Below are 11,480 nucleotides of genomic sequence, written 5' to 3' on the forward strand. Positions count from 1 at the left end.
CGGCGGCTCGGGCCTCGGGGGCTCTCCCCGGGCCGAGCGGGCTTCGGTGGCGGCGGCGGGCAGGCGTGCCACGTGGCGGCTTGCCGGTGGACGGGCTGCGGCGGCGGACGTGTCCGTTGGCGGGGGCGGACGTGTCCGTCAGCGGCGGGATATTTTAGGGTTTCGAGAGGGGGAGAAGATCCGAAAATGGAGGGGTCTATTTATAGGCATAAGTGGAGCTAGGAGAGTCCAAATGAGGTGCGGTTTTCGGCCACGCGATCGTGATCGAACGCTCTAGGACATGGAGCAGAGTTTGGTGGGTTTTGGGCCAAATTGAAGGGGTGTTGGGCTGCAACACACACGAGGCCTTTTCGGTCCCTCGGTTAACCGTTGGAGTATCAAACGAAGTCCAAATGATACGAAACTTGACAGGCGGTCTACCGGTAGTAAACCAAGGCCGCTTGGCAAGTCTCGGTCCAATCTAGAAATATTTAATCCCCAAACACGAAAGAAAGCTAGAAATGACCACCGGGGGAGAATGAAGCGCCGGAATGCAAAACGGACAACGGGGAAAAAGCTCGGATGCATGAGATGAACATGTATTCAAATGCAATGCACATGATGACATGATATGAGATGCATGACAAAGAAAAAAACACGCGGAGACAAAGACCCGAACCTGAGAAATAAATATAACTTAACGCCAGAAACGACAAGAGTTGGAGTACAAATTGGAAAAGTTACATCCGGGGTGTTACACCCGATGACAAGCCAAGCAATTGTTTCATACTTTTGATGTTCTCAAACCTTTTCAACTTTCACGCAATACATGAGCATGAGCCATGGACATAACACTATAGGTGGAATAGAAGGTGGTTGTGGAGAAGATGAAAAAAGGGAGATAGTCTCACATCAACTAGGCGTATCAACGGGCTATGGATATGCCCATCAATAGATATCAATGTGAGTGAGTAGGGATTGCCATGCAACAAATGCACTAGAGCTATAAGTTTATGAAATCTTAAAAAGAAAAACTAAGTGGGTGTGCATCCAACTTGCTTGCTCATGAAGACCTAGGGCATTTTGAGGAAGCCCATCATTGGAATATACAAGCCAAGTTCTATAATGAAAAATTCCCACTAGTATATGAAAGTGACAAAATAGGAGATTCTCTATCATGAAGATCATGGTGCTACTTTGAAGCACAAGTGTGGTAAAAGGATAATAACATTGCCCCTTCTCTTTTTTCTTTCCTCTTTTTTTGGCCTTCTCTCTTTTTTTCCTCACCCGGGTCAATGCTCTAATAATGAAGATCGTCACACTTTTATTTACTTACAACTAAAAAATTACAACTCGATACTAGCACTGGTGCGCGTCGGTCCTAAACAAACGGTTTTTAACCCCTTTCTGTGATGGCATCTGGAACCATCGCCAAGTGAGTGTGGGCGATAGGGGGGTCCTTCCCACACGACCCAGAAACCGTCGGGGATATGCCCTCCTGGCACACACGTTTGGCAAAATGAGGTCATGTGCGACCGGCGAGCGCGCAAATACGGAAATACATACAGTATAACTAAAAATACAATTATACGGTGAAATTGTTTCCTGTCGCAAGTACATCCCACACAGTCAGTCCCCGCTAAACATTTCCGTTCGTATGTACATCCCACACAGTCGCTCCAAGGAAAACGTTTGCGCAAGGTGGCGTAACGCAAACAGTTTTGAAGAGAATGTCGTGTGTGATTGTTCATTGATCCAACACGGTTTATTCCTAGAAACTGTGTGCGTTGCCTGAGGTCATCGCCCACGGTGGTTTCTCATTAACCACTTGCAATAGGAAAACCCAATTAGCAAGCTAATTGGCCAATTATTAATAATCCATTTACTAATCTAATTGACATTCATATTAAGCACATAATATATTCCATTTCCATATTAAGGAAGCAGGATTTCATAATTGAAATACATCAGAGTACAACATGATATAGCTTCAGCACTCAGCTACCCCATTACACAACTACACCAGCAGCAAGTTTCACATGCAACATCTAGAACCTTTCGAAATTAGCATCTTAGACGGTACATAGAGAGATGCATCTCATCTGGAAAACTGCTGAAGCGGAAGGTGAATATTGAGCCTTCATTCATGTTAAAGGTCTTTGCAACTTTAGGCCAGTGCCTGTGGATGATTGACCGTCCATCCTTCGACCTCTTCAGGAACACTTCAATATTGAACTGTGGGTGTTGTATGAAAACTTTCCTCGCCTCCTGACCAGAGAGGTGGTTTGAGAGGTAATCATCAATGAAGCCTAGAAACAAAGATGTGCATAAATATCTTCTCTATATTGGAAATGGGGGAAAGGAATACAAAAAGGCAAGGTATAATAGTTAGTGCCATCTTGTAAACCTCAGTGCTTCCCATTGTTTCCCGACAACACATATAAGGTAGTTAGTCATTAGGTTAAGTAAGGGTTCGCATGTTATCAGTAAAATATGTTAATGATAAATAAGCACATTGCAGATTCATCAGATTAATTCAAGCCACATGGAAAACCCATTTATCCAAACCCAACATGATTAAGAACTAGGAAATATAGCACTTGTATATGTTTCTCATGTATTAAGTGTAGCCAAATTCGATTTATCCCCCACATGGTATACAATAATAGAATGCAGCCACAACAATTGAACATCGCATTGCAGAATTGAACCAAGCAATTAACTAAACACCACAACAAATGAACCAAACGTTAACTGAGCACCACATTGCACAATATAACATACTCCTAATGGAAGATCAGACAGTTAACCAAACCAAGCATGCTTAACAACTTGAAAATATAGCAATTATATTTGTTTCTCATGTATTTAGTACAACCAAATTTGATTTATTCCTCACATGGTATACAATAACAGAATGCAGCACAACAATTGAACATCGCATTGCAGAATTGAACCAAGCAGTTAACTAAACACCACAACAAGTGAACCAAGCCACAACAAATGAACCAAGCAGTTAAGTAAACACCAATTGAACAACATAACATACTCCTAATAGAAGATCAGACAGTTAACCAAACCAAGCATGCTTAACAACTTGGAAATATTGCACCCTGAAGAATTGAACATCACATTTGCAGAATTGAACCAAGCAGTTAATTGAACACCACATTGCACGACATATAGAACATATACACTATAGCAGAAGATTGCATGGCGAAAGTGGATAGCACAATTCACTAGAATTTGTTAAGGAAAGGCAGTAGCTACCAAACTGAACATGGTTCCTTATAGTGAGCTAATAAGACAAGCTACTCCTCATTGTCGGAGATATCGATGACGATTAGCTCCTTGGACATGGAAGAGGGCGAGGCCTCCGCATCATTGGTGCCCTCGTTGTAGTGCTGAGTTGCCTAAGCCGCTCCGGGCACCAACCTGCTAGCTCTCGAGATGAGGTAAGCATGTGCACACTGAGAAAACACCTCGTAGTGTTCGTCGAAGGCATCGACGGTGGCCTTGAGAAAATGCCACGAACTATCGTTTAAAGCAGCCAACCACATCGTGGTGTCGCTGCGCGAGGCGTCAATGGTGGCCTTGACGGCGAGGTGCTCCTCCAAGATCTGGGGGTCGGCACGAATGGCAGCCATCACAACCTCATCCGCGCGTGTGGCCGTGATTTGCTTCTCCGCTGCCAAATGCTCCTTGAGGTCTTGGCTATACTGCGTGCACCATGGCTTAGGTCGGCGCTTATTTGGTGGAGGGGTTGGTGATTTGGGTGGAAGGTGTCGCGCTCGCGCTGGCGATCGGGGCATGTGGGCTGTGGAAGGAGGAGGAGGATGGGGGTCGGGTGTGGATTACCTGCCTGGATAGGTGAGGTCGAGCATCATGAAGGAGGGTCACCGGCGAGGAGGCGGCGGCGCTGCAAGCAACGAGTGAAGGTTTCAACTTGGAAAGGAAGGCGGAAAGGGGGGAAATGTAGCTTTTGGTAAGGGGGAGAGGGCAGAGAGGTAGATATTTCCACGGAAGCCGAAAATTTGGAATCGCTCCAGCCAAAAAACAAGCGCGCAAAGTGTCATCAGACATGGTCCCTTATTCAGACACGGTCCGAAGATATTTTGTGCTGCATCTCACACGGTTGGTTATAATAAATTGTGTGGGATCTACTTGATTTTTGGTCTTGATTTGAATTACATAATGGGGTCACAACGGCCATGGACAGTGTTTGAATTGCTAGACCTTTTACCTGCAGTGATCATAAAAAGAATTGGAATTATTCAGGGTTCGTTTGGACATTTTTATGCATTAAGTGAGTCTTCAATGCATTTATGTGCATAATTCAAATTTGAACTACATGCACATGCTCCAGTGCATATAAATTCGTTGAAAAATCAAATCTTTGTCCTTGGGTGCATGCTTAGGTCCCATGCAAGAAATGGGAATGAATATCAAACACCATGGCACCGTTGATTGCCGGCAAAATAGTGAGATGTCTGGTTTTTAAATTCTAGTAAATCCAAAACTCGTCTGAGATTCATGAAACTTGGCATGTTATCATGGAGCGGCATCAACATATCATGGTACAAATTTTGTCCCATTTGGGGCAGGTTTGGGTATATGCTTCTCACAAACCGGAGCTTCTCACAACAAGCATGATGGTTTTCGGTAGGGAACGTCCCATCTTTGGGGACGAAATGATATCAATTGCTTCTTATTGCTTTCAAGTTTTTTCTCATGCCAACATAGAACAACAGGAGTGTTGTGTGAATTTTTGTGATTTTTTGGGGTTCGTTTGGACATTTTTATGCATTAACTGAGTTTTCAATGCATTTATGTGCATAATTCAAATTTGAACTACATGTCCATGCTCTAGTGCATATAAATTTGTTGAAAAATCAAATATGTGTCCTTGGGTGCATGCTTAGGTCCCATGCAAGAAATGGGAATGAATTTCAAACACCAGGGCACCGTTGATTGCCGGCAAGACAGTGAGATGCCTAGTTTTTAAATTCTAGTAAATCCAAAACTCGTCTGAAATTCATGAAACTTGGCATGCTATCATGGAGCGGCATCAACATGCCGCGGTACAAATTTTGTCCCATTTGGGGCAGTTTTGGGTATATGCTTCTCACAAACCGGAGCTTCTCACAACAAGCATGATGGTTTTCGGTAGGGAACGTCCCACCTTTGGGGACAAAACGACGAAATGATATCCATTGCCTCTTATTGCTTTCAAGTTTTTTTCTCGTGTCAACATAGAACAACAGGAGTGTTGTGTGATTTTTTGTGATTTTTCGGGGTTCGTTTGGACATTTTTATGCATTAACTGAGTTTTCAATGCATTTATGTGCATAATTCAAGTTTGAATTACATGTGCATGCTCCAGTGCATATAAATTTGTTGAAAAATCAAATCTGTGTCCTTGGGTGCATGCTTAGGTCCCATGCAAGAAATGGGAATGAATTTCAAACACCAGGGCACCATTGATTGTCGGCAAAATAGTGAGATGCCAAGTTTTTAAAATCTAGTAAATCCAAAACTCCTCTGAAATTCATGAAACTTGGCATGTTATCATGGAGCAGCATCAACATGTCGTGGCACAAAATTTGTCCCATTTGGAGCAGGTTTGGGTATATGCTTCTAACAAACCGGAGCTTCTCACAACAAGCATGATGGTTTTCGGTAGGGAACGTCCCACCTTTGGGGACAAAATGATATCCATTGCCTCTTATTGCTTTCAAGTTTTTTTCTCGTGTCAACATAGAACAACAGGAGTGTTGTGTGAATTTTTGTGATTTTTCGGGGTTCGTTTGGACATTTTTATGCATTAACTGAGTTTTCAATGCATTTATGTGCATAATTCAAATTTGAACTACATGCGCATGCTCCAGTGCATATAAATTCGTTGAAAAAACAAATTTGTGTCCTTGGGTGCATGCTTAGGTCCCATGCAAGAAATGGGAATAAATTTTAAACACCAGGGCACCGTTGATTGCCGGCAAAACAGTGAGATGCCTGGTTTTGAAATTCTAGTAAATCCAAAACTCGTATGAAATTCATGAAACTTGGCATGCTATCATGGAGCGGCATCAACTTGTCGTGGTACAAATTTTGTCCCATTTGGGGCAGGTTTGGGTAGATGCTTCTCACAAACCAGGGCTTCTCACAACAAGCATGATGGTTTTCGGTAGGGAACATCCCACCTTTGGGGACGAAACGACAAAACTATATCCATTGCCTCTTATCGCTTTCAAGTTTTTTTTATCGTGTCAACATAGAACAAACAGGAGTGTTATGTGAATTTTTGTGATTTTTCGGGGTTCGTTTGGACATTTTTATGCATTAACTGAGTTTTCAATGCATTTATGTGCATAATTCAAATTTGAACTGCATGCGCATGCTCCAGTGCATATAAATTTGTTGAAAAATCCAATCTGTGTCCTTGGGTGCATGCTTAGGTCCCATGCAAGAAATGGGAATGAATTTCAAACACCAGGGCACCGTTGATTGCCGGCAAAACAGTGAGATGCTTGGTTTTTAAATTCTAGTACATCCAAAACTCGTCTGAAATTCATGAAACTTGGCATGCTATCATGGAGCGGCATCAACATGCCGTGGTACAAATTTTGTCCCATTTGGGGTAGGTTTGGGTATATGCTTCTCACAAACTGGAGCTTCTTACAACAAGCATGATGGTTTTCGGTTGGGAGCGTCCCACTTTTGGGGACGAAACGATATCCATTGTCTCTTATTGCTTTCAAGTTTTTTTCTCGTGTCAACATAGATCAACAGGAGTGTTGTGTGAATTTTTGTGATTTTTTGGGGTTCGTTTGGACATTTTTTATGCATTAACTGAGTTCTCAATGCATATATGTGCATAATTCAAATTTGAACTACATGCGCATGCTCCAGTGCATATAAATTCATTGAAAAATCAAATCTGTGTCCTTGGGTGCATGCTTAGGTCCCATGCAAGAAATGGGAATGAATTTCAAACACGAGGGCATCGTTGATTGCCGGCAAAATAGTGAGATGCTTGGTTTTTAAATTCTAGTACATCCAAAACTCGTATGAAATTCATGAAACTTGGCATGCTATCATGGAGCGGCATCAACATGCCGTGGTACAAATTTTGTCCCATTTGGGGCAGGTTTGGGTATATGCTTCTCACAACAAGCATGATGGTTTTTGGTAGGGAACGTCCCACCTTTGTGGACGAAACGATATCCATTGCCTCTGATTGCTTTCAAGTTTTTTTCTCGTGTCAACATAGAACAACAGGAGTGTTGTGTGAATTTTTGTGATTTTTCAGGGTTCGTTTGGACATTTTTATGCATTAACTGAGTTTTCAATGCATATATGTGCATAATTCAAATTTAAACTACATGCGCATGCTCCAGTGCATATAAATTTATTGAAAATCAAATTTGTGTCCTTGGGTGCATGCTTAGGTCCCATGCAAGAAATGTGAATGAATTTCAAACACCAGGGCACTGTTGATTGCCGGCAAAACAGTGAGATGCCTGGTTTTTAAATTCTAGTAAATCCAAAACTCGTCTGAAATTCATGAAACTTGGCATGCTATCATGGAAGGGCACCCGACATGCTGTGGTATTTCTCGTGTCCATTTTGAGAGAAGGCACACTCGAATAATGACAACCAACAAAGGCATTTTGAAAAGAAAATAGCTGCCACTTTAATATCTCAAACGTTTGTATAATTCAAACCGTGTGCATTCGTTTAACCATTCACGTGACGCCACGTGTCTTGGTTTTAATGGCTATAGGAGGTGTCATGTGGACAGATGCTTGACTGAACGAGAGGCGTGCGACCGCAGTCCGGTGTGCAGGCTCACCGGGAAGCGTACAAGCTGTTCAACGCAGGATCTGTGCATCTCTTCAACGCAAACGGTTTAGATTACGGTATGCAAATTAAAGCCAGACTTCTCCGCTAAGCCAAGAGACACTGCTGTTTGTCAAAATATGCAGCTAAAAATCAATATCACCATCTATTTTTTGTAACTAAAATTCAGTAATTAAGCATATATTTTATTCATACTAGAGATTAAGCAGTCGTTCTCACCGAGAAGCGAGACAGCCTTGGACCGCCGCCCGCCTCGCTCCCACCGGTCTATATTAATGGCGCCGCCGAGCGGCCGCACCCCCCATCCTCGCCACACACACAATTCCTCTCTCTTCGCCCGCATCCTCGACGCCGCTCTGAGTCCTTAAAGCCGTCAGTGTATGAGGATGCCGCCGAAGCGCCCCATCGGAGTGGCGACGCTGGGGCTGCTGAAGCACCGGAGCATCACGTGAATATGGAGACAGAGGTTCTCATTCCCGCTGACGAGGTGGAGAACGAGGCTGCCAACAAGGGAAGGCGGGTCGAGAAAGAACCGCAAGCGACTCTAGCAGGCCTAGACTTCATCAACAACCTCCTCGGTGATATGTTGATAGTCATCATATCCCTCCTCCCAATCAGAAATTGGGCGAGGACAACCGCCGTTTCCTGGCGGTGGCGCACCCTATGGCTCCGCACCCCTGTCGACCTCCTCCACACCCACAAGCTCTGCCATGGCTATCGCCAAAGCTTGGATGCGTTCTCCTAGATCCTCGGCAGTCACCATGGCCCAATCAAAGGCCTTATCGCAGGCAAGTTCCGTTCCAATGGCAAGGAGTGAGCCAAGCTTGACGAGTGGTTTTGATCCCGCGCCATAGATCAGCTCGAGAAACTAAGTTATAATGATGGGCATATGAGCTTGCTGCCAACGTCCGCGCTCCGCTTCGTGCCCACACTGCGCCTCGCCAAGTTCATGAACTGACATTCCCCCTTAATGACGCGCCTGCTCTTTTTCTACCACGATTGAAGCACCTCGAGCTCGTCGCCGTCCGCATCCCAAAGTATGACATGGAGCGCCTGCTCCGCGGCTGTACTACACTCGAGTTCCTTCGTCTTCAGGTGATGAATTGGTCGAGTACCTTGCACATCACCTCCAGGACTCTCTGCACTATTTATGTGTGTTGTTGACGCTGCAAAGAGAGACCATAATATGGTCATCCAGGACACACCTTCACTTGAGAGATTACTTGTAGTTGATCAACAAGGTCCAACAAGAATCAATGTCATTTCTGCGTCGAAATTGAAAGTGGTGGGCTACTCGTCTGTCAAATACTACAACTTTCAAGTACAATAGTCGCCTTATATACCTCTCCTTCTTGATATCAACGTTATAACTAGTTTTGAAGATGTATGTTCGTCTGTCATCCAACGAAGCTTCACTCAGACTCTGGGCATAGTTAAGGTCTTGGCACTAGAATCTGCCGTCCCCAACCTGGACCAAGTTTTCAGTTGCCTGAGATGCTTTCCGTGCCTGAAGAAGCTGTATATCGAGGTGATGTTCCTTTCCAGCTAAATGTTAACCATAAGGGAGTTCAATTTTTTGCATCTTTTCCCAAGTTTACAATGACTATGTACTACGATTTCTGAAGGAATTTTGGAGGATTTTAGGACATACACCCCCACCCCATATTGGTTGCTTCATTCATATGGTTAAAATCGTCCATAAGCATTTCTCCTTTGGATTCATCTGTACTAGTTTTCTTAGGGAATTTTTCATCCAATCCAACCTCTTGTGAAGAAGGCTACATGTTTCTAGATTGTAATCAAATTAATGCCCATGTTAATAATGACAGATTGAAGATGGCAGGTTGGTGCATTTGACAAATCCTGCAAACCAAATGGGCGTGTAACACTGTTAAAAACTGCATGTAGGCACTAACACGTTCTCTTCTTTTGCAGTGCATATTAGGCCCGGTGGAAGATGTTGATAATGACAATCACATCAAATGCCTGGATCTGCATCTCTCAAATATTACTTTGAACTCCTACCGAGGGACCCCACCGGAGATTACACTCGCCATGTTCTTTCTTGCCAAAGCAAAGGTGCTGAGGGTACTGAGGTTGAACACGCATTTAATTAGGAAAGATCAATGGTATGATTATCAGAGGCGGCTAGTACTGCGGAATGTAAGTGCCTCCAAAAATGCCAAACCTTGTATTGGAAGAGCATATGGCAAAGCAATTGGAAGTTATTGTATCAAACCCATACATGACTTGTTAGCGGCTGATCCCTTTTCAGAAATAACGCAACTTGCAATGTTTGAATTTGGGCGTCGTAATCTTTGATCTTGAACCTTGTAATATTTATGGTATTTGTTATATTGAACCATTTCTGTTCTCTTGTCTCAATGCAAACTGTTCATCTGGATGAACCGCATGTTGTACATGCACACACCTTGATTTGGCTGACCGTTTCTTTTGTGTTGCCTAATCACAAACAGTTCATCCGAGTGAATCATATGCTATACATCGCACACGCCTTCATTAGGCTGCCCGTTTCTTTTCTTCCGCCTCATCGCAAACGGTTCATCCGAGTGAATTGTATGTTGTACATTGCACACACCTTGATCGGGCTGACCGTTTCTTTTGTGTTGCCTAATCACAAACAGTTCATCCAAGTGAACCGTATGTTGTACATCGCACACGCCTTCATCAGGATGCCCATTTCTTTTGTTCCGCCTCATCGCAAACGGTTCATTGGACTGGACCGTATGCCCTGGATCACACACATAACTAAAATCTGAACCGTGTTTGATGCATCCTCCATTGCAAACATTTTGCACCTTTTTTGACGGTTTTTTACATCCCTGTTTGTGATTAATGCATCAAACATAGTTTCATGAAAGGGTCTCTAATCATAGTGTCACGTTAGCAACATCCCGCAGTAGTGTAGAACAAAATATGACTCTATATGAATGCCTCCGACGGTGTACCGGGATGTGCAATGACTCAAGAGCGACATGTATAAAAAAATGATGAATGGTGGCTGAGGGAGTCCTGGACTAAGGGGTCCTTGGGTGTCCGGACAATTTGATATGGGCCGGACTGGTGGGCGTGAAGATACAAGGCAGAAGACCTTTCCCCGTGTCTGGATGGGACTCTCCTTTGCGTGGATGGCAAGCCTAGCGTTCGGATGTATTATTTCCTTTCTCTGTAAACCGACTCTGTACAACCCTAGACCCCTCCGCTGTCTATATAAACCGGAGGGTTTAGTCCATAGAGGCCAAGACAAATCACATAGGCTAAACATGTAGGGTTTAGCCATTACGATCTCGAGGTAGATCGACTCTTGTAACCCCTATACTCATCAAATACAATCAAGCAGGACGTAGGGCCCGAACCTGGGTAAACATCATGTCACCCTTGTCTCCTATTTCCTTCGATCCTCAGACGCATAGTTCGAGACCCCCTACCTGAGATCGGTCGGTTTGACACCGGCATTGGTGCTTTCATTGAGAGTTCCACTATGTCGTCAATAGAAGGTTCGATGGCTCATTCGATCATCAGCAATGATGCCGTTTCCGTGGAAGTTTTCCTCCCCGGCCAGAATTTTGTGTTCAGCGGCTTCGTTCTGCATGCCAACTCAATTGGCCACCTCGAACAGA

This window comes from Triticum dicoccoides, chromosome 3A, assembly GCF_002162155.2.
Source record: "Triticum dicoccoides isolate Atlit2015 ecotype Zavitan chromosome 3A, WEW_v2.0, whole genome shotgun sequence".
NCBI lineage: Eukaryota > Viridiplantae > Streptophyta > Magnoliopsida > Poales > Poaceae > Triticum > Triticum dicoccoides.